Below are 25,109 nucleotides of genomic sequence, written 5' to 3' on the forward strand. Positions count from 1 at the left end.
AGTGAGACTGCAAACCGGAAAGGCCTTATCTGTGAACTCTTTCAGTGTTCTTGGACTTGGCACTCAGTTGAACTGCCTGGGGGAGAGCTTGAGCAGGAGTGTGGAGAATTTTGGGCATTGTCTGGGGCCCCAGACTGAGCCACTGAGCTGGGCGCAGGAAGCCATTGTGAAAGAACTGCCCCAGCAAGCTCCGCCCTCAGGGTCTCAGAGCAAGGATTGGGCGGATCAAAGTAACCTACTGACTGAGCAGCCTATAGGCGGGGACTGAGCTGCCTTACAGCCTTAATCCTTAGGGGCAGAGTGACACGGTTTTGGCACACTGGAGCCTTGGGCTGTTACCCTGGGTGGAATGCTGTGACATCACAGCTCATAGCAACCTCAAACTCCTGGGCTTGGTGCTGCCCAGACCTCCACAAGAGCTGTGCAGTGACCCCCAACCAGTGACCTGCACACACCGGGCCAACACATTCCCTGACCAGGAACTATGGGAGCCATGCAACCCTGCGTCCTCCCTCCTGTGTCCTCCCAGCTTCCACACTAGCCCGTTCATCTGGACAGGGACTCTGGTAGCTGCGTGCCCTTTGGAGCCCTCCCTGCCTCTGCGCAGAGCTCTTCTGCTGGCCAGAGACTGCTGGAGCCTTGGGCTCTCTGTGCCAAAGTCACCGGGTGCCTGGCACTCCCAGAACCATGTGCACCACCCCTAGCCCTGTTGCTGGATCCTGGTGTGTCACAAACTGGAGCTGCTTCCACAACCAGAACTCCCTAGTTAGAGCAGCCCCAGAGGAACTACACAGGGTCACTCCCTACAAAGATCCAGCAACAATAGAGTGATCCCGCTGGGGTCTAATCTTGGAGGGACACCTCCCCAACTCTGAGGACAGCCAGAGGCAATGGTGAAAAACAATCATGAGGCGAAATGAACAGAAAAACTCTGGCAATATGAATAATCAGAGTAGATCAACTCCCCCAAGGATCAATGGGGCAGAAACAGCACAAGACCCCATGCACAAACAAATAGCTGAGATGTCATAAATTGAATTCAGGATCTGGATAGAAAATAAGATCGAATTAGAATTCCAAAAGTTATCTCAAGAATTCAACGGATCCAAAGACCAAATTTTTGATCCAAAGACCAAAGATTTTGGCACATTGAGACAAGAAGTTGCATCCCTCAAATATCTGAGAAACACAGTAGAATCCCTCAGTAACAGAATGGAGCAAGCAGAAGAAAGGATTTCTGACATTGAAGATAAAGCTTTCAAACACTCCCAAACCCCCAAAGAAGAAGAGAAATTGAGAGCAAAAACAGACCACTCGCTCAGAGAGCTCTTGGATAATTTGAAGAAAACCAATATTCGTCTTATAGGGATCCCCAAAAGTGATGAAGTGGCTTCACAAGGCAGTCTCTTCTCCATGAGATTATGAAGGAGAACTTTCCAGACATGCCAAGAGATTTCGAAATTCAGATAGCAGACAGTTTCAGAACTCCAGCACGACTCAACCCAAATAAGAAATCCCCCTGACACATCATAATCAATTTCACTAAAGTTAATATGAAGGAGAAAATTCTGAAAGCTGCCAGACGAAAGAAAACCATTACCTACAAGGGGAAGAATATCAGAATAACTGCAGATCTCTCTGCTGAAACCTTTCAAGCTACAAGAGGATGGTCATTGACTTGTAATCTCTTAAAACAAAATAACTTTCATCCCAGGATCCTGTACCCAGCTAAACTGAGCTTCATTTATGACGGAGAAATTAAATACTTCAATGATATTCACATGTTGAAGAAATTTGCCACAACTAAACCAGCTCTCCAGGACATTCTTAGACCTATCCTCCATAAAGACCAGCATAATTCTCCAAAAATTATCCATACTTCTACAAAAGTAAACCCACCCAAAAAATTTTTGATCAAATTCCAACTTCCACAGTCACAAAAGGATTAAAAATGTCCACCGGTCTCTCAACAGGCTTATCAATACTCTCGATTAATGTGAATGGTTTAAATTGTCCTGTAAAGAGGCATAAGTTGGTGGACTGGATACAAAAACTCAAGCCAGATATCTGCTGCATCCAAGAATCACATCTTACATTAAAAGACAGATATAGACTCAAGGTGAAGGGATGGTCATCTATATTCCAGGCAAATGGAAAGCAGAAAAAAGCAGGCATTGCAATCCTGTTCGCAGACGCAATAGGCTTTAAACCAACCAAAATAATTAAGGATAAGGATGGACACTTCATATTTGTTAAAGGTAATACTCAATATGATTAGATCTCAATTATTAATATTTATGCACCCTACCAGAACGCACCTCAATTTATATGAGAAACTCTAACAGACATGAGCAACTAGATTTCCTCCACTTCCAGAGTAGTTGGAGATTTTAACACCCCTTTAGCAGTCCTGGATAGATCCTCCAAAAAGAAGCTAAGCAAAGAAATTTTAGATTTAAACTCAACCATTGATCATCTGGACTAAACAGACATCTACAGAACATTTCATCCCAGAAAAACTGAATACACATTCTTCTCATCAGCTCAAGGAACATACTCCAAAATCAACCACATCCTAGGCCACAAATCTAACTTCAGCAAATTTTAAAAAATAGAAATTATTCCTTGCATCTTCTCAGACCATCATGGAATAAAAGTTGAACTCAATAACAACAGGAACCTACATACCCATACAAAAACATGGAAGCTAAACAACCTTATGCTGAAGGATACATGGGTTATAGACGAGATTAAGAAAGAAATCACCATATTTTTGGAACAAAACAACAATCAAGACATGAACTACCAGAACCTCTGGGATACTGCAAAGGCAGTCCTAAGAGGGAAATTTATAGCACTGCAAGCTTTCCTCAAGAAAACAGAAAGAGAGGAAGTCAATAACTTAATGAAACATCTCAAGCAACTGGAGAAAGAAGAACACTTAACCCCAAATGCAGCAGAGGAAAAGAAATAACCAAACTCAGAGCAGAATTCAATTAAATTGAAAACAAAAGAATTATACAACAGATCAATAAATCCAAAAGCTAGTTTTTTGAAAAGATCAATAAAATTCATAAACCTTTGGCCAACCTAACCAGAAAAAAAGAGTAAAATCTCTAATTTCATCAATCAGAAATAGTAATGATGAAATAACAATAGACCCCTCAGAAATTCAAAAAATCTTTAACAAATACTACAGGAAACTCTACTCTCACAAATATGAAAATCTGAAAGAAATCGACCAATACCTGGAAGTACACCACCTTCCAAGACTTAACCAGAACAAAGTGGAAATGATGAACTGGCCTATATCAAGTTCTCAAATAGCATCAACTATACAAAATCTCCCTAAAAAGAAAAGCCCAGGACCAGATGGCTTTACGTCAGAATTCTACCAAACATTTAAAGAGGAACTAGTACCTATACTACTGAACCTCTTCCAAAATACAGAAAAAGAAGGAATATTACCCAGCACATTCTACGAAGCAAACATCACCTTGATCCCCAAACCAGGGAAAGACCCAACAAGAAAAGAAAATTATAGACCAATATCACTAATGAATATAGATGCTAAAATACTCAATAAGATCCTAACAAACAGAATCCAACAACACATCAAAAAAATTATAACCATGACCAAGTCAGATTTATCCCAGGGTCTCAAGGCTGGTTCAATATACATAAATCTATAAATGTAATTCAACACATAAACAAACTTAAAATAAACATAAAAATAAAGACCATATGATTCTTTCAATTGATGCAGAAAAAGCTTTTGATAATATCCAGCATCCCTTCATGATCAGAGCTCTTAAGAAAATTGGTATAGAAGGGACATTTCTTAAACTAATAGAGGCCATCTACAGCAAACCCACAGCCAATATAGTATTGAATGGAGTAAAATTGAAATCATTTCCACTTAGATCAGGAACCAGGCAAGGTTGCCCATTGTCTCCATTGCTCTTTAACATTGTAATGGAAGTTTTAGCCATTGCAATTAGGGAAGAAAAGGCGATCAAGGGTATCCACATAGGGTCAGAAGAGATCAAACTTTCGCTCTTCACAGATGATATGATCGTATATCTGGAAAACACTAGGGATTCTACTACAAAACTTTTAGAAGTGATCAAGGAATATAGCAATGTCTCAGGCTACAAAATCAACACCCATAAATCTGTAGCCTTTATATATACCAACAATAACCAAGCTGAACAAACAGTCAAGGACTCTATTCCTTTCACAGTAGTGCCAAAGAAGATGAAATATTTGGGAGTATATCTAACAAAGGACGTGAAAGATCTCTACAAAGAGAACTATGAAACTCTAAGAAAAGAAATAGCCGAAGATGTTAACTGATGGAAAAACATACCATGCTCATGGCTGGGAAGAATCAACATTGTTAAAATGTCCATACTGCCCAAAGCAATATATACCTTTAATGCAATTCCTATTAAAGCTCCATTGTCATACTTTAAAGATCTTGAAAAAACAATACTTCGTTTTATATGGAATCATAAAATACCTCGAATAGCCAAAACATTACTGAGCAATAAAAACAAAGCAGGAGGAATCATGCTACCAGACCTGAGACTGTACTATAAATCGATAGTGATCAAAACAGCATGGTACTGGCACAAAAGCAGAGAAGCAGATGTCTGGAACAGAATAGAGAACCAAGAGATGGATCCAGCTACTTACCATTATTTGATCTTTGACAAGCCAATTAAAAACATTCAGTGGGGAAAAGATTCCCTACTTAACAAATGGTGCTGGGTAAACTGGCTGGCAACCTGTAGAAGATTGAAACTGGACCCACACCTTTCACCACTAAATAAGATAGACTCTCACTGGATAAAAGATTTAAACTTAAGATGTGAAACTATAAAAATGCTTGTAGAAAGTGCAGGGAAAACTCTTGAAGGAATCGGCTTGGGTGAATATTTTATAAGGAGGACTCCCCAGGCAATTGAAGCAGTATCAAAAATACACTACTGGGACCTGGTCAAACTAAAAAGCTTCTGCACAGCCAAGAACATAGTGAGTAAAGCAAGCAGACAGCCCTCAGAATGGGAGAAAATATTTGCAGGTTATACCTCTGATAAAGGTCTAATAACCAGAATCCACAGAGAACTCAAACGTATTAACAAGAAAAGAACATGTGACCCCATCTCAGGGTGGGCATGGGACTTGAAGAGAAACTTCTCTAAAGACCGACGCAAGATCTACAAACACATGAAAAAAAGCTCATCATCCTTAATCATCAGAGAAATGCAAATCAAAACTACTCTGAGATATCACCTAACCCCAGTAAGAGTAGCCCACATAACAAAATCCCAAAACCAGAAATGTTGGCGTGGATGTGGAGGAACGGGCACACTTCTACACTGCTGGTGGGAATGCCCACTAATACGTTCCTTCTGGAAGGATGTTTGGAGAATACTTAGAGACCTAAAAATAGACCTGCCATTCGATCCTATAATTTCTTTACTAGGTTTATACCCAGAAGACCAAAAGTCGCAATATAACAAAGACATCTGTACCAGAATGTTTATTGCAGCTTAATTCATAATTGCTAAGTCATGGAAGAAGCCCAAGTGCCCATCAATCAACGAATGGACTAGCAAATTGTGGTACATGTATACCATGGAATACTCTGCAGTCTTAAAGAAAGATGAAGACATTACCTCTTTCATGTTGACATGGATGGAGCTGGAACATATTCTTCTTAGCAAAGTATCTCAGGAATGGAAGAAAAAGTATCCAATGTACTCAGCCCTACTGTGAAGCTAAATTATAGCTTTTACATGAAGACTATAACCCAACTATAGCACAAGACTATGGGGAAAGGGCCAAGGAAGGGGAAGGAAAGGGGGGGTTTTAGTGGAGGGAGGGTAATGGGTGGGGCCACATCTATGGTGCATCTTAGAATGGGTACAGGCGATTGCACTAATGTACACAGCTATGATTTAACAATTAAAAAAAAAGGAAAAAGGAAAAAAATTAAAAAAAAATAAAAGATACTTTTTGTCCAGTCAAAAAAAAAAGAATAATATAACTTAAAAAATAAAAAAAATTAAAAAAAGCTTTGTCTTCAATATCATAAATCCTGTCTTCTCCCTGATCCAATCTGTTACTGAGGGATTCTACTGTATTTCTCTGATCTTTGATGGCTGTAAATTCTTGTCTCAATGTGTCAAAATCTTTGGTGATTTTGTCTGAATTCATTGAATTCTTGAGACAATATTAGAAATGCTCCTTGAATTTCTAATTCCAACTTTACCTCCATTCTATTAATCTTATTTGCCATCCAAATTCTGAATTCAATTTCTGACATCTCAGCCATTTGTTTATGTATGGGATCTTCAGTTGTTTCCTCCATGTCGTTCCTTGGGGGAGTTGATCTACTCTGGATATTCATGTTACCGGAGTTTTTCTTCTGATTCTGTCACATGATTGTTTTACACCATTTGGCTAGATGAGCAGATAAGGTGAAGATGGGTTGGGGGCTCCTGGAGTAATGATTAACCAGCCCTTTGCCCAAAAGCTGGGACTGGTGTCTTTACCTTTTCTCCTTTGCAAAGCTTTTGCACTGTATGGGTGCCATGGCCTGAGACACTGGGGGCCTGCTTGGTGTGGTGGGGCTAAGTGGCTCTGTCTTGTTTTCAGTTGGTCTCTGTCCACCCCTAGTGAATCAGTTACTCTGGGTTGAAGTCTCAGCTGTAGAGAAATACAGTTACGTCTACCCACCCCCCACGGGCAACAAGTAGAAAAGTAAAATCAAACCTTCCCACAACCACACACCAAGGGTACTACTGTGGTTAGTCCTCAGGTGATTGGCCCAGTTCAAGAGGTCCAAATCAACTGTCCCAGTCAGCACCAGTCTCAGTTGGGAGAGTTCAAAAAAAAGGTCTCTAGCAACTAGATAGCAGGTGTCTGCTGGCAAGTATGACTCGCTCTGGTGCTCTGTGAGGTCAGAAGGAACCACACAGCAAATGAATTAGTCTGGGAAGGTTGATGCCTCCTTCCCCACCTTGCACCTCTCTGTCACGCCCAGTCATTGGTACCCCCATAGGGCTGTGACCCAGTTCCCTCCAGTGAGCATATGCTCCAGGTGTTTGCACCTGCCTGAGTCACAGGGAGATCTATGTCTTCTCGGGGAGGCTGGTGCTCTCTGCCACTATCCTGTAGGGGGAGCAAGGCCTGACAACCTTGGGTATTTAATGGAGGCTGGGATGGTTCGCTCAGTTCCAGCCCCACCCCTGATTGACGTTTGCTGACAGAACAGAACAATTTTGCAGAATTTGTTCCTGTGCCAGCTATATTCCCCTGTGGATCAGATGCTGTTTGAGTTCACAGAAACTGCAACTCAGCCCCAGTCTGTGCTGCTGCCTGGAGCTGGCTTGTCTGTCTTGGCTGCAGTCTGTGTTGTGGTGGGTGCAGTTAGAGCTCACCCTCAGCTTTCGGTTTCCCACCTGCCTTTGTCTCAGCTATGATCCCCTGAGGGCCTGGTGCATCTCAAGCTCACTAAAGCAGTCCTGCTCAGCCCCGCCATGGGAGTATGCCATCTCTCTGCACCTATCTTCTATTCTCCATTTCCGCCGCACCCTGCCCAGGCAGTACCACCTCAGGCATACCCTTTACTCACAGGACCTCTGTTTCCATCCCAGATCTGTTCCGCCAGTGGCTGCCACTGGAGAAGATGCCCGGCTTCCTCTGGTTGCCCGGAGAGTCAGGGAGTGTCTGTTCAAAATATCCCCAGGGGTGTGAGCCCTATTGTTCCCGCCGCTGCTGCTACTGCTTTGTGCCATGGGACATCGCCTCTCCTTCTCCTGTAGGGTTCCCTCAGCCTCAGTTCACCGTCTTCTCCTTAATCCCGTGCTGTAGAATCAGCACAGACTAGCAACCCTATCCACACCTCTCAAGAAAATGCCCAAGAATCTGGACTCCATGGGGGACAGGCTTCCAGACCTCGGGGTGAGAGTGAAGGGGAGTGCTGGGAGTTCAGAATTGCAGGTACAGAATACATGCAGTTTTATACAGTTTTATGCCTGGTGAGAGAGTGCATGGCACATTCATAAGTCCTTCCCCAGAAGGAGTTCTGGTTTTTAGAGGGTCTCTCCTGTGGGATAAAATAGGAGGGTTACTCTGCTCACTTGTTTGTATAGAATATACTGTGAACTATTCTCATGGGGAAGGAACTTCCCATCCCCTTGGTGATGGATTTTGCACCTATTGTTTGTTTCCTTGGGGTTGCAGCTCACCTCAGCAGGGTTGATGTGCATTCTTCAACCTTCTCTCTTGGCTCAGCTCCAAACCATCGGCTTGCTTGCTAAACTTCTGTCCTTTAAGTCTCCTTCTGGATGGGAGCCTCTGTGGAAAGCTGGCTCCAGTCGGCCATTTTGCCTCCACCCCACTAGCAACCGTTTATTACCCTATGCTCCTCAATTGCCCTCCTCCCCTCTGAAAGCCCTGTATAAAGATATCTGTGGTCTCTCTCAGTGTGCACAGTAATCTACCTTAATTATGAGTTGATCTTTCAGTGCACTTTGAGGGAAAGGGCAGGTTTCCCCTACCCCATGCAGGCTCAATCCCCTTCCTCTGTCAGAAGATTCAATTCTCTCTACTGAAAACATATTTCCCGTGATTATTCACAGCAGACACACTAGCACCATCTGCGCTGGCCCCCCTGATCTCTACTTACAGCAGGTGATCAGCAGGTGATAGCTCTGTAGCACTTCTCAGAGAGCTGTCTGCTTCAGGAGGACAACCATAATTGGGGATAGAGGAGGACTATCTCCTTTATGCTTCCTAAGATTTAATGTGCATGTTACCAGACAAAAAAGTGCCTGTCACTGTCAACCAATATGCAGAGATGGGGATAGGTCCACCAAACTTTGTCAGAAGGCCAGCAGTTCTGGAGAACAGTGAGAGTAGCCTCTCCAAGACTGGTCTGTTCTTCATATTTCAAAACCACAGTTTTGCACATGAAGGTTCAAAGCAAAGACCACATTTACTCTTATTTTAAATAATAATCAGCACAACTCAGTGACTTATTACATTTCCAGCTCAAAATTAATTTCGTAAATCAATCCTCATAAACTACTCAAGCTGGGCATCTTTAGGGTGGAGCTAAATTTACAAAACAATCAGAAATAAGAATGGAAGAAAGGAGGTGAAGGTCACATAGGACCTAAAACCACCAGACCCACTGTGTCACATCTGCCATAGCCTGACTGACTCCATTTCATTTTCACTACATGTGTTCTTATTTCCTACATCTATTATTATGTTTTATATCTACCAAAGATTTTTTAATGCTGGTTATCAAATTTATTTATTTATTTATTTATATTTTTGAGAGAGTCTTACTTTATCACCCTTGGTAGAGTGCCATGGCATCACAGCTCACAGCAACGTCAAATTTCTGGGCCCAAGAAATCCTCTTGCCTCAGCCTCCCAAGTAGTTGGGACCACAGGTGCCCACCACAACACCCAGCTATGAATTAGATTTCAAAGGAAATAATTACAATTTACTGCTTTTGTCCAGGAATCAAAGTTATTCAAGCAAGTGATAGGTTTAAAGTTAAATTAGGAATAATATGCAACATAATTAACAAAAGACAACCATGGGCACACTAAATATAATAAACAAAGATGTTTGAGAATAATATATTTACCATCCCAACAACTGAAGTTTTTAACCCTCATCTTCACACTGTTCTGCAGTCCGCTGGTAAGGCTTGAGTTCACTGGTTTTCTCATTGAGATAAGGCTTGATGTGTGAATGATGTACTCTAGACATCATGACCACTATAGAGGTCACAAGCAGGACATCTCAGGAGTCATTTTACTTTCTTTTGAGTTGTTTGTCAGGCGTTTCCCTCCAAGTCCTGAGGATAACTTGGTCACTGGCTGAGACATATGCAGGTTTCATGAAGCAGGGCAAGGGGCCCCTAATTAAGTAATTCAGAGTGTAGCATAGTGTAGCTCAGGAAGTGTGTGGGCATGCCATGACAGATATCAAAGGTCATCTGTTGGAGGCCTTATAGAAGTTGGGACAGCCATCTTGGGTGAAGGGTCCAAGGCCTGTTGAGTAAGTTCCCCTTAGTCTAGGTTGGTGGAATACAGGACCTGGAAGATGTCTTAAAAACTATTTTAGGGTAAAGAAGTAAATACAGGCCCAATCTGGCTTCTTTAGGCTGACACAAAGTCAGAGTTGTGAAACTATTCAGCAGTCACCTGGAGTAGTGACTTGAGTGATCTTTGTTGAGCCTTAAGGCTTTTTCAGATCTTCTCTATCAGTTTTACAGTCAGAGACAAATCTCTAATTTTATACATACATATATATATATATATATATTTTGCATATATCCTATAGATGGGATAAGCATTTTAGCATGCTTTTATAATGTTACCTCTTGGGTAGCCACCTCAAAATATCTCAGAGATAAGCACTTTGGGGTAAATATTTTTAATCTTTTGTTTTCAGTGACCACTTTGAAATTAAAATATATTTACATATTAAAATCCATACGTTACCTCACAACCAAGAAGCAGAAAGAAAAAACAAATTGGAGTAAATCTGACTACTGTATATAATTTTATATCCTTTGCTTAGTCTCTTACTCATATTAATAGATCAGTGTAAATAGCTATTATTATTTCATGAGCTGGTATTGCTGACAAGGCTGGAATCTAATATGGGTGGTCTATAGTTTCTTATTTTTGAACTAAATTTTTTTCTCTTTCTAATTTTCTATTTTATTAAAGATAGATAAATCATGGCAGAATCAATTTACTTGCCAAAATAAAGTACTGGGTCTGATTGTTTGCATAAAGTGCAGTAAGAATAATTATTAGCCATCTAGATTTATCTTTCTTTTAAAATTGGCTTTGCTGGAATCTTTTATTAGGACTCTCAGATTAGACTTGAAAAATTCTTAAGTCGAGCCAAGGATTCATCTGTGCCATTAGATACCTGTATGCGTTGGGTAAATTCCTTTTCTCTCAAAGTCCCAAAGTGACTTGGGGTTCCTGGACTTATCAGAAAGTGACACTTTTTATTCACTGCAGATCAGGAACTATTACTAATGAGGTATCTGGCCAGTTGTTCAACAGTCTTTTTATTGGCCTTATAAAGTCAACCTTAATTCCATAATGCAGTCTGAACACCTCTGAAACTAGGTCATTCCAGTCAAAGCCTTGGTAAAATAACTAGTATCTTTCATTGTGTCCTATAGAAGAAGACAGATTCTTACTGAATTTAAGCAAATAACTGTATTGTCAGAAATTAAGAATACTTACAAATGGTTTCAAAATTCTGGAGAAATCCGGGAGAGAGAAAAATAAATATTTCAATTTTGTTTGTAAGTACATACATTGCTGAAAGCTATAAATAGCTCAAAAGACAGAAATGGATTGCCTTGACTTCTGGAAAACAGAACACAAAGAATCAGCAATATTTCAAAGAAAAGTCATAAAGAATTAGCTCAGTCCTGTGTAATTAATTTCTATTCTGTTTGAGTTTAGATTAGCAATGCTTATAGACATGTTAGCTTTCTAATTAAAGTTCTGGAAGTTTGCTTTTTGTCCAATGGTATACAATCTTTAAAGTTATCAAAAATTTGCATTTAAGAGAACCTGTCAAGTTTTCTATTACTTTCTTTGAAGAACAAACTTTGGACTTAGCCAGTTATAAAAAATACTTTCTGAGATGAATCAAAAATTATACTGATAACATATACTAAGACAAATCTATATTTCATAATGAGAGAGGATACCTGAGAAGGGTGAGGTCCAGGAGAATGGGTCTTCTCAAGGAAACCACAAGGATACACCTGCAGGGTCCTCTCCATGGTAACTCAGCTCTTGGGAATTTGTAAACCTAACTTCCTGGAACTCCAAGTTCCGTGAAATCCTGTAGTTCTGTAGGGTTTGGAATAGCATCTCCCGCTTGATTCAAACTGGCCAATGAGAAAGGTACCTATGGGTTGGAACTTTTTGACTGTCGATAAAAAAGGAAAGAACGCTGGGGAGCATGACCATTTGGAATTCTTCTATTTCATAAGCTCCCAGCTGGTAAATAAAGCCCTTCCTCTTATAAACATGGTGTTTGGGTACTTTTCTCTCTGTTGGGACTTGTCTTCCTACAACAATAATATTAGAATATATGTGTGTGTGTGTGTGTGTGTGTATATACGTGTGTGTGTGTATATATATATATATAAAACCTACAGAAAACTAAATAATATCTGATATTTGACAATGTTTTTAATAAAGTTTTTTTTTTTTTTTGTAGAGACAGTCTCACTTTATGGCCCTGGGTAGAGTGCCGTGGCATCACACAGCTCACAGCAACCTCCAACTCCTGGGCTTCAGTGATTCTCTTGCCTCAGTCTCCTGAGTAGCTGGGACTACAGGCGCCCGCCATAACGCCCAGCTATTTTTTGGTTGCAGTTCAGCCGGGGCCGGGTTTGAACCCGCCACCCTCGGTATATGGGGGCCAGTGCCTTACCGACTGAGCCACAGGCGCCGCCCTAATAAAGTTTTAATACATCAAATAAACCTAAGAAGTCTTTCTTAGACTTTCCTTGGTCTTAATATTTAAAAAGCTAATTTGTGTTTTATTTATTTATTTTTTGTGTGTGTGGTTTTTTTGGCTGGGGCTGGGTTTGAACCCACCACCTACGGCATATGGGACCGGCGTCCTACTAGTTGAGCCACAGGTGCCGCCCTAATTTGTGTTTTAAAAGACTAAATTTAGAGTTTTGATTTTGGAAAGTTTGTCAAGTATTAAAGGCTTAAAATTATTCATTCAAATAGGATCACAAGTCAAAATATTCTAAAGGCAATACAGTAGTTACATGGGTGTAAACCTTAACTTTTTTCAAGTTCAGTCTTTTCTAGTTAGCTAAAACTCTAAAACAGACAACAGAGGGATTGTTTATTTCAGGCCTATTACTGAAAAGGTAAGAAAACTTTCTTATAATTTGATTTTTAAATTAAAGGGAAACTACAATTTTCCCAAATTTTATAAATCATAGTCAACTAAATCAGATGCAAATTCCTTCATAAATTTTTTCTTCTGAGTTTTATTTAATCTGTACAGAAAATTTACAAACATGTTAAACTTTCTGCTTTGTCTTTTCTTTCACTTTTCTTCATTGTATTTCAAGACAAAAATTTGCCACATGAGATTCTTTTTTACATAATGCTATTTTCCTTTTTGTTCAATCTTTCTTACTCAAAAACCACCCACTTTTCATAAAACAAGATCAGAGTTTACTATAAATTTAATCATTCACTCAGCCAAACTGTTAATTAGAAGTTTTTTGTTTTGTTTTTTGAGACAGAGTCTCACTATGTCACCCTCAGTAGATTGCCATGGTATTACAGCTCACAACAACCTCAAATTCTTGGGCTTAAGTGATTCTCCTGCCTCATCCTCCCAAGTAGCTGGGACTACAGGCGCCTGCCACAATGCCCGGCTATTTTTTGTTGCAGTTGTCACTGTTGTTTAGCTGGCCTGGGCTGGTTTTGAACCTGCCAGCCTTAGTGTATGTGGCTGGCACTATAACCACTGTGCTACAGGTGCCAAGCCTAATTAGAAGATTTTAAAAGTCAAAAATCTTATTCTTTGACAGAAAAACACTCAGTTTCTGAAACAATCAAAACAGCTGAACTATTACATTTTACAAATGACTCAGACATTTATGAAACATGAGATGACTTTAAGCTTTTAAGTTATTAAAAAGTTATTGAAAAAACCACAACATAGGCACTATCCCTGATGTCTTTTCTGGTCCTTTTAAGTCTCACACGGCCACATGGCATCAAAGATAGCTACAAAGGACATGACCTATCTGCGTCCTTAATTCATTTACCAGGTGCAGAGTTCAAGACGGCAAGCAGGAAGACTGGAGGGTTCAGTTCCTCCCAGAATAGCCAGGGGGCAAAGCTGGCGCAGGGAGGAAGGGGCCATGAGGACTAGACTGTGTTCTGCAGCTATTGCCCTAGGCAAGAACATGTCCCTAGGCCTTGGCACAGCCACCTATCTGACATCAGAATTCAGAGGCTCAAAATCAAGAATATAAGCTCGCAGTCAAATCCAGCAAAATTTAGAAATATCATAGAGGTGGCATTTCTATAATCTTTAAACTTCTGAACTTCAATGACAGTTTTAAAACAAGTTTTATTTATCAAAGAATACCAAAGTCACCTAAACAAAAAGCCGTTTGAGGGTGACGCCTGTGACTCAGTGGGTAGGGCAAGGGTGGAAGGTTCGAGCTGGCCTCAGCTAAACTGCAACAAAAAATAGCCAAGTGTTGTGGCGGGTGCCTGTAGTCCCAGCTACTCAGGAGGCTGAGGCAAGAGAATCTCCTGAGCTCAGGAGCTGGAGGTTGCTTTGACCTATGATGCCATGGCACTCTACTGAGGGCAATAAAGTGAGACTCTCAAAAAAAAAAAAAAAAAAGAGCAAGTGCAAACGCCACCACTATTGGGTGGCTCAATGGGTAGGGTACCAGCCCTATATACCAAAGATGACAGGTTCGAACCTGGCCCCTCCCAAACTGCAACAACAACAACAAAAAAGCCATTTGAGATTTCTGTTTTTCTGATAAAATATTTTCCTTTTCTATAAAAGCCAATTAGAGCTCTTTTGCATATCTTGATAGTGAAATATCACAGGTACATGGCATCTACAGACATAAAAACAGACATGTGAACAGAAGAAAAATTTATATTTGCTGCCTTTTAAACATATACTTTTCATCAGACTATTAATCTTTTAATTACTAATTTATTTTAGCAGTTTACTTAGGTTTCAGCTATCATTTTAAGTTATTTTTCTGTTAAACATTTTTACACCTGTAAAATAAACATATAAATATATTTTCAATTACTGTTTTTAAACTCATAAATCTTACGAAGAAAAAATAAACTGAAGTATTTTAACAAGACTTGTTATTTTAAACAATGGAATGTTGTTGCAGGAAGATGAGGCCCAATGGAGAGAAAGAACACCCAAACACCATGTTTTAAAGATGAAGGGCTTTCTTTCACCCGGTGGAGCCGCAACAGACCCAGAGTCCCCAAATGGCCACACCCCTCGACTGGCTCAGTCTTCTCCTTTTTATCCCCAGTCAAACAGTTCCAGCCCATGGGTTCCTTTCTCATTGGTCAGAAAAAACACTCAGTTTCTCAAACAATCCAGCTTGAATCAAGCTGGAGAAGTTGTCTCCAGCCTTTTTTTTTTTTTGACAGTCTCACTATGTCACCCTCGGTAGAGTGCTGTGGCGTCACAGCTCACAGCAATCTCAAATTCCTGGGCCCAAGCAATTCTCTTGCCTCAGCCTCCCGAGTAGCTGGGACTACAGGCACCTGCCAGAATGCCCGGCTGCATTTGGTTGCAATTGTCATTGTTTTTTAGCAGGCCCAAGCTGGGCTGGAACCCGCCAGCTTTGGTGTATGTGGCTGGCACCGTACTCACTGAGCACCAAGCCTGGGTCCAGCTTTTACAAAAGCAAAACCAAGCGTTAAGTTTCCAGGTCCCAGGAAGTTAAGTTTCTACAAATTCCTAAGAGCTGAGTCACCACAGGGAGGACCTCGCAGGTGCACCCTTGGTGTCTCTTTGAAAAGACCTCTGTTTTCTTAGACCTTACTTTTTCCAGGTATCCTCCCTCAACATCATTATAATAATTCAAGGATCTAGTCAAAGGCCACTTTTCTCCATAGTCAAGATGATACATCAGCCAGGCTGTGTTACAGTAAAAATTCACTGCCTTTTCAGTTATAGGTGAATACCCACACTGAGACCAATCAGACAGAATATGCCCCAGTGGGCTATCATTTGGAATTGAGGCCTGAGCTTCTATAATACAGACTATACTATAGGGATCATTGCAAAACTTGCCCTTTTCCCCTGAAAGTTTGCTGAAAGATCAACTCACAGTTAAGGAGATTATAATGTTTATTTCCAAATACCATGTGACTAGAGAGAATCACGAGCGTGATCTCCCCATGTCTCAATGATGGTCAGAGACCTTTATAGATGCCCTTTTTTTGAAGACAGGGAGAATGTGGAGAGGTGCAGCAAGTGGTTGCTAGGGGGGATAAGTAGATGGGGGAAAAGATAGACTTGAAAACTAACCAGAGACAGGTATTGTGTTTTAAACCAATAAGCCAATGAGCCGAGTCCACTAACATTCAGAGAGAAGAAGGGAAGTCAGTTCCCCCTTTGATCTTTTGATCAGGTTAGTCTAGATTTATGGAGATGGAGGGAAAGCCTCTTCTAAACGATTTCTGATTTCCAGTGGCCTTTAATTCAAAGTATTCTTTGTACCAAAGAGTCATATACTGAGGTGAAATTTCCTTCGCTCCTTCAGCCTGCCCAATGGGAAAATCATCCTCAGAGTTCCTAATGAGCTGCTGCTAGGGAGAACCAGTGATCTAGCGCCTTGCTATGGGAAGGGGGCATGCGTTGGCACTACCTGGGATTGTCAGAAAAGCAGCACCTCAGGCCTTATCTCAGAACTACCAAATCAGAGTGTGCATTTTTAAAAGCTCACAGACAGAATCTCTGTGCATGAGAGAGCACATGTAGTGAAAATAAGGTGGAGTTGGCCAAGGGCTGACATGACCCAGCCGACGTCACTTTAGGTTTTATGGGACCTTTACTTCCTGTCCTAATTTAGCTCCTACTTAAAGATGCTAGCTTGAGTAGTTTAGGAGAATTGATTTAGGAAATTACCTTTTGAATTGGAAATGCTGTCATAAGTCACCGAGTTGTGCTGATTATTATTTAAAATAAGAGTGAATGGCAGTCTTTGCTAAGAGGCACTTCTTAAATAGTTTAGGAGGATTGATTCAGGAAATTAATGTTTGAATTGGAAATGTTGTATTAGGTCACTCAGTTGTGCTGATTATTATTTAAAATAAAAGTTAAGTAGTCTTTGCTTTAAACCTTTATGTATACAACTGTGATTCTGGAAATGAAAGAACAGAACAGTCTTGGAGAGGCTACTCTCCCTGTTTTCCAGAATCGCTGGCCTTCTGACAAACTTTGGTGGACCTGTCCCCATCTCTGCATATTGGCTGACAGTGACAGGTGACCAGACCCTCCTTGTCTGGTAACATTTCTGGTGACCATGAAAGAAGTTCTAGACTGTTCCAGTAAGTGCTGTGCTAGGGAAATCTAGTAGTCACCTCTAGCAGATAAGTGGGCCCCAGGGTGCAGGGCTCCAATGCTCTTAGCATTGCTGCTAGGTGATTCTCCTGGGAGTCTTCTGGCTCTGCTCTCAGGCACCCACCGTGGTCATCACCACAGTACACTTGCTTTATTCTGGTTACACACTGAAAACTTTAGTTCTTATCAGTTCTGGTTTTGTTTTCAAGAAATCTGGTATTTCTGTACTGAAGGAATTTTTACCCCTAAATATGACCACTTAACATAAAGAATATTTTGAATTAAAGGCCACTGAGAATCAGAAAGCATTAGAAAGGGCTTTCCCTCTATCTGCATAAACCAAACTGACCTGATCAGTGAGAAAAGCCACTCTAAGACCATTCTGGTCTCCCGTTTCCAAAATCACAGTTATATACATGAAAGTTAAAAGCAAGAACCATACTAACCCTTATCTTTACAGTAGTTAACACTTAGCTTAAACAACAGTATTGCTATAACTGATAACTCGTAATAAAAAATAATTGACACAACCCGTGATTCATGCAACAACGTTTTAATTCAAAAGTTAATCTCTTAGCCTATAATCCCAGCACTCAGGGAGGCTGAGGAAAGTGGATTGCTTGAGCTCAGGAGTTCAAGGCCAGCCTGAGCAAGAGCGAGACTCCATCTCTACTAAAAATATAAAAACTAGCCATACATGTGGTAGGTACCTGTAGTCGCAGCTACTTGGGAGGCTGAGGCAGGAGAATCACTTGAACCCAAGAGTTTCAGGTTGCTGTGAGCTATGATGCCACAACACTCTACCCAGAATGACAAAGTGAGACTCTGTCTCAAAAAATAAATAAATAAATAAGTAATCTCATAAATCAATTGCCCTAAACTACTCACATATGCACTTTCAGGTTAAAACTAAATTTACAAAACAACAAGAATGAGAGACAGGAAGTAAAGTTCGCATAAGACCTAAGACCACCAGACCAGCTGTGTCGTCTCAGCCCTGGCCTGACCGACTCCATCTATTCTCACTACATGTTGCTCTCACCAGAACTGTGAGAAATAAATTTTAAGCCCTCGGGCCTATAGTCTATTGGTTATGGCACCCTGAACTGACAGGCATTTGTGGAAAGAAATATTAATCGGAATTTCTCTGGAATGTTATTGCTCACTAGGACCAGAGCATAAAGTGCACGTAGAGCGTAGTGGCTGAGAGCGTGGACTTTGGAGCCACAAGCCGTGAGTCTCAGTCTTGGCTCTGCCCACTTACTGGAAGCTGACCTTTGGAATATCAGCTTTCCAATCTACAAAATAAGCATGATAACTGCCAACCACATCATAAGGGTAAATTCAGAAAACCGGGGAAGCAAAGAGCGCAATTCCTGGTGCTGTGTAATTATACATACGGATAAAACACTAATACGTGGATATTAAATAATATGAGGACCTGAGACCTGATTCTCCTGACTTTTTTTTTTTTTTTATAGAGACAGAGTCTCACTTTGTCGCCCTCGGTAGAGTGCTGTTGCGTCACAACTCACAGCAACCTCCAGCTCTTGGGCTTAGGTGATTCTCTTGCCTGAGCCCCCGAGGAGCTGGGACTACAGGTGCCCGCCACAACGCCTGGCTGACATTTCTTTTTTTTTTAATTAAGAATTGTCTGCAAAGACCTTTCCAAATAAAAACTTCATATTCACAGGTACTGGGGGTGAGAGGTTGATGCCCCCATGGCACCAGAAATATGAATGTGGAACCCTGGAGATGATTCAGCCCTCCGTTGTTTGAGCCACCAGTCCTGGTGGAGATGCCAAGCACTCTCGAACAGAGATAATCCCACCATGCCCCATTTGAAGTGGTGGCCTAGGCCTGGCACTTGTAGCACAGTGGTTACAGCACTGGCCACATAACCCCCAGGCTGGTGGGTTCGAACCCGGCCCAGGCCAGCTAAACAACAATGACAATTGCAACAAAAAAATAGCCAGGCATTGAGGCTGAGGCAAGAGAATTGCTTAAGCCCAAGAGTTGGAGGTTCCTGCCATGGCAGTCTACCCAGGGACATAGTGACACTCTGTCTCAAATAAATAAATAAATATAAAATGAAGCAGTGACGTATAAAATTTCTTAACATAATAAAATGGTATTGTTTTATGCCACTTAAATTTGGGATGGTTTATTATGCAACAATAGGTAACTGGAAATTCCTGTTCATCTTTTACATCCAGATCATACAATGTGTCTTCAAAGAGCCTTCGTTAGATACCTCCGCCATGGTCTAAATTATATTTCCCTCTCTCTACTTTTCCTTTATGGCACTTATCACAATTGGTGATTACATATGCAGTTAGGTGTTTTGTTGTTTTAAAGGTAAGTTGCCCCCGCTAGCCTCAAGTTTCCTGCGGACAGGAACCAAGTTTGCTTGAGTCAGCACTGTATCCTGTGCATGCCAGCTACACGGTAAGTTTCCAATAAATAAATAATTACTGGATAGACAGAATTCTGAGCTTTCTGTGACAGAATCTACAAGTAACATTTCCTTGATGTCTGAACTGAGGCAGCTCTTGGGAAATACTGTTTATTTTGCCATTTTAGCTCTTGCCAGATAAAATAAGATAAAATGCAGCAAGGGAAGCAAAATGTTCACTTTGTAGGAGTCAAACATTAGCTCCTGCTGTCTCAGTTTGTTGCATTTGAGTAACTTCTGTGGGTTTCTATTGTGGTAAAAAAAAAAAGGCAAACACAAAAGACAGCCAACCGGGCTCTTCATTTTTTTGTTTTTTTTGAGACAGAGCCTCAAGCTGTCGCCCTGGGTAGAGTGCCATGATATCACAGCTCACAGCAACCTCCAACTCCTGGGCTCAAGCGAGTCTCCTGCCTCTACCTCCCAAGTAGCTGGGACTACAGGTGCCCACCATAACGCCTGGCTATTTTTTGGTTGCAGCCATCATTGTTGTTTGGCAGGCCTGGGCTGGATTTGAACCCATCAGCTCAGGTGTATGTGGCTGGCACCTTAGCTGCTTGAGCCACAGGCGCCGAGCCAGGGCTCTTCAATTTTTTAAAAAGCATCTGTATGTTCATAGAATGAACCTTATATTGTCCTTGTACATGAGTAAGCAGCAGGCTCATGACACATCCTTTCATGTAGTGTGTTTAATGACGGTGCAAATGAACAGGCTCTTCCCACCGCCCTAGCCAGCACACATCTTTTTCTGAGAAAGTCCCTTGGTACAAGTCCTCCTTCTATTTTTCTTGGAACAGTAACATGTATAGGATCTAAATTAAAAGGACAAACATATTAAATGACACCAAAATAAGTCAAATAAAATTTGTAATTACTTGTACAAGTCACCACGGGGATAGAGCAGAAAAGAGTTCAGGAAGTACCCTGTTTCCCCGAAAATAAGACAGTGCCTTATTTTAAGGTGTGCTCCCAAAGATGCACTAGGTCTTATTTTCAGGGGACATCTTATCTTTCCTCTAAGTAGGTCTTATTTTCGGAGGATGTCTTATTTTCAGGAAAACGGGGTAGTAGGAATCTTAGACAATGACAAGAGACAGACAAGTCTGCTGGCATTGTTGAAATTAGCAAGTCCTGAGCCAGTTAACCCTGCCTTCCTCGAAGAAACACTCACAGAGGCTCTGGACCATTCTCTCCCCTGGCTCCCTCCCACTTCTGCCTCTTGGACAGATCTAGTGGTTCCCCACGTGGCCAGTGTGGCCTGGAGTGCCCCCTCCTCTTAGGAACTGAAAATAATGAGTTCTTTCAATGTCATCAGTCTGTCCAGGCTGTCACTCGGTTACCATAAATTAAAACACTGAGGGTACAGTCGAGGAGAATTAGCCCTTAGGGTCTTTGTGGTCCCTATTTCCTCTGCCCAGGACAGGCTTTCCCCTGTGGCCACCCCTATAGCCACATGCTTCCCCTCTCCCTACATTTAAGTCTCTCTCAGTTATCTCTGACTGAGGGAAGCCTTTTCTGAGCATCCTGTCTGTCTAGAAACACCACCCACCTCTAACCGTCTCTGCCTCCTTTCTCCTGCTTTATTTGTCTCCATAGCTCTCATCACCTGACTCATGGGTATTTATTTTGTATGAGTCCTCACTCCCCACCCTACATAACCCAAGCTTCCTTAAACTAAGGCCTGGAGTTTTGTTTTGTTAATCACAGGATTCCTTTCACAAACAACAATGCCTGTCACATAGTATTAGCTATAAAAAAATATATTCTTAATGAATAAATTTCACTTGTCCAGAGCACCAGCCCATTAATAACATGTGAGCAGTCTCAATCCCCTTCAAATTTGTAACCCTCATTGGGACAGAGATCTGTGAAAAGCCAGTTCTCAGGATCAATGTGACATAAATTTCTTAAAAAGAGTAAATAGTTCAAAAACACACATAAAATCCCAGGCAAGCAGGTTTGTGGAATCAATACTGGGGACTCCTGGGAAGTAGGGAAAATGAGCAATTACCATTCCTGAATTACCTGGCCATATGCCATTTCTCTGAAAATTTGCCTTTATTGGGTTTTGGGCTCTGTGACACTGAATGGATAAGGAAAGTCCTTTAACTTTTTGTATACAAACAATATCATGCCCTCTTACAGGGTGGAAGAATCTGGGAAGCATTTTATCACATGTTGGCACAGCACACTTCAGTGTGTAGGGTGCTTTCTCTGCAGTCAGCGCCTGCATTATTCATCTCTGCAAGCGCAGGACACCAGCTGTATTTCCCAGCTCAACACAAGTGCACACTCGATACTGGCAGCCTTTTCCTCCCAGTGATCCCAAACACTGCAACATGGCAAAAGAAAGCTGATAGCACCAGGTGCTTATAATAATGCATCTCAAAAATATCTGTATACCTCTTTGGGTAAAGACAAGTAAAGCATAAGAATGGTAACCAAAAATAGAGAGGCTTAACAAGGTGTCAAGAAAGGAAGGAAGAAAAAGAGGAGGAAGGAGAGAAGAATTTCTAGTCTCAGAAAAGACACAAGAATTTATATTCATCTTTCATATGCCCACTGCCTCTATGACAAATCCCCCCTAACATTCCAGACAGGAAGATCTCAAAACTGATTAGCTATCAATCTTAAGATGTTTTCTTTTACCTAAGCCCGATGCTATCACATAGAACTAAAATCAGGGCTCGGCGCCCTTAGCACAGTGGTTATGGTGTCAGCCACATACATCCAGGCTGGCGGGTTCCAACCCAGCCTGGACCAGCTAAACAACAATGACAACTGCAACAAAAAATAGCCAGGGGTTGTGGTGGGTGCTGTAGTCCCAGTTACTTGGGATGCAGAGGCAAGAGAATCGCTTAAGCCTGAGAGTTTGAGGTTGCTATGAGTTGTGACACCACAGCACTCTACCCAGAGTGACACAGTGAGACTCTGTCTCCAAAAAAAAAAAAGAAAAGAAAAAGGTGGCACCAGCCTCATATACCAGAGGTGGTGGGTTCAAACCGAGCCCTGGCCAAAAAAAAAAAAAAAAAAGAATAGAACTAAAATCAGAAAAATTTTTCTCTTGTCTAATAATTTAAAGGCATTATAAAAGATTATTGAAATGAAAAAGGGAGAGTCTGAGAATAAGAATCTGTCTATCTGTAGACTGTCCCGGGGAGAGAGTCTGGCAGCCTGCACTCAGCCCTAGTCTGCTTGGTATCCAGATGGAGTTCATTTGGGATACATCTATCCCCATTCATTTACATCTCATCTTTGCCTGCTGGGTAACAGCAGAGTTCAGTAGTTGCAACAGAGATGGGCTGCAGCCGGACACCATGGCACATACCTATAGTCTCGGCAACTCAGAAGGCTGAGGCAGGAGGATCACTTGAGGACAGAAATTCAAGGACATAGTGCCCAGGGATTGTGCCTGTGAATAGCCACTGCACTCTACAACTCAGCAGCATGTGAGACTTGTTTCTAAAACAACAACAGCAAAACTTATCCCCCTTCCAGTTCCAAAATGGCAGCATAGAGGCAAGCTGGCTTCTCTCCTCCCACAGAAAAACCAAACAGAAGTATACAACACATAGATTCTCAACAGCAGCAACCTGGAGCTCAAGTGTGAGGATGAGACAGTTCCCAGGGCTACAGATAGGTAGAAAAACTGAGCAGACAGTAGAATACAACTTCCACATCTGCAATGCCTATCCTCCAATTCTGCCCCAAACCAAGCACATTAAATATTTCCCCTGAAGTCCGGTTTCTATACTGAAAAAAGTAAAATTGAGATGGTTGGTCAGCTTCTCCAGCCACTTGGGTTCCCTGGCAGGAAAACTGCCATTGTCTTAACCTATAGGAAGCATCGTGACAGCCTAAAGGAAGAACTATCCCTGAGGACAGAAAGAGACAAAGTAGGAAGGTGGAGCTACCATCCCCAGCCCTGAAAATTCCTCTGTAACTCCTGCACAGGAGATACCAACTCAGAGCGGCTGTTCAGCAGCACCACATTGTACGAGTTATGTTCCCCAAGTACTGTGGGCATGAACCCCTAGATATCCCTCCTACACTGCGGGGACAATCCCTTTGGGACCTCTTCAGTTCAGCACTTTCTGGTAAGTGCTCCAACCACTTACTAGAGCCAGGCTAAGGCTTGGCTTAGGATATCATCTAGAGCTGAAAAGGAGGCAGCAACCTAGCAGCAAAGATTCACTCGGCAAGTACAGTAGAATCTCTGTAAGATGAACACCCAAGGGAGATAACAAACTGGTCAAAATCCGGAGGTGGTCAGCAGAAGGAACTAGCCTACTTTACTGATGCGTACATGTGGTGCCTGTCAGGTTTGTGAAATTTAGGTCAACTTAAGGAGCTGGTCAGTGGAGAGAGGTGGTCAACTATGGATGTTGTACTGTATATTCAGTAAAACCAGGATAAGCCAGATAGAGAAAACTAAAACAAATAACTAATCCTTCAATGCAAAGTCATAGTCATAAACCTACAAGAAACAACAGCAAACAGGGACCCACGACTTCCCCACAAAGACAAAGCAAAAGCCCAGTGTCTGACCCTAAAGCAGAGGTTCTCAACTTGTGGGTCACGACCCACAGCAACTGGCTGCAGCATTAGGAAGGTTGAGAACCACTGCCCTAAAGAAACGGTGATTTGTGGGCTTTCTGGTCAAGAATTCAAAACAGCAGTTTTAAGGAAACTCAGCGATCTCTAAGATAACACAGAAAAGCAATTCAGAAATTTGTGAGAGAATTTGAACAGACATTGAAGTAGCCTTTCTGCACTGCTCAGGGACGATCTGTACTGTATTGTTCTGGATTCCCATTATTACCTGAAGGGAAACTTTCACAATGCCTGGAACCCTTGATGTCCCACAAATGAAGGAAGAGGATGTCCTCAAATTCCTTGCAGCAGGAACCCACTCGGGTGGCACTAAACTTGACTTCCAAATGGAATAGGACATTTACAAAAGGAAAAATGATGGTGTCTACATCCTAAAACTGAAGAAGACTCCAGAGAAGCTTTTGCTGGCTGCTGTGCCATTGTTGCCATTGAAAGTCCTGCTGATGTCAGTGTTGCAGCCTCCAGGAATACTGGCCAGTAGGCTGTGCTGAAGTTTGCTGCTGCTACTGGTGCCACTCCTAGTGCTGGCTTCACTCCCAGAACCGTCACTAACCAGGGTCAGGCAGCATTCCAGGAGCTGCACCTTCTGGTGGTTACAGACCCCAGGGCTGACCACCAGCCTCTCACAGAGGTGTCTCGTGTTAACCTGCCTACCATCGTTCTGTGTGACACAGATGTTCCTCTGCATTATGTGGCATTGCCACCCCATGCAACAGCAAAGGAGCTCACTCAGTGTCTGATGTGGTGGGTGCTGGCCCGGGAAGTTCCTTACATGTACCATTTCCCATGAACACCTGTGGGAGGTCATGCCTGAAGAGATTGAAAAGGAAGAGCAGACTGCCACTGAGAAAGCTGTGA

At 41.8% G+C, this 25,109-nt stretch overlaps 1 pseudogene; it reads left to right on the forward strand.

Moving 5' to 3' along the window:
- The first annotated feature begins 24,478 nt into the window (after positions 1-24,478).
- On the forward strand, positions 24,479-25,109 carry LOC128591194 (40S ribosomal protein SA-like; annotated as a pseudogene).

This window comes from Nycticebus coucang, chromosome 1 (assembly GCF_027406575.1).
Source record: "Nycticebus coucang isolate mNycCou1 chromosome 1, mNycCou1.pri, whole genome shotgun sequence".
Classification (NCBI taxonomy): Eukaryota; Metazoa; Chordata; class Mammalia; order Primates; family Lorisidae; genus Nycticebus; species Nycticebus coucang.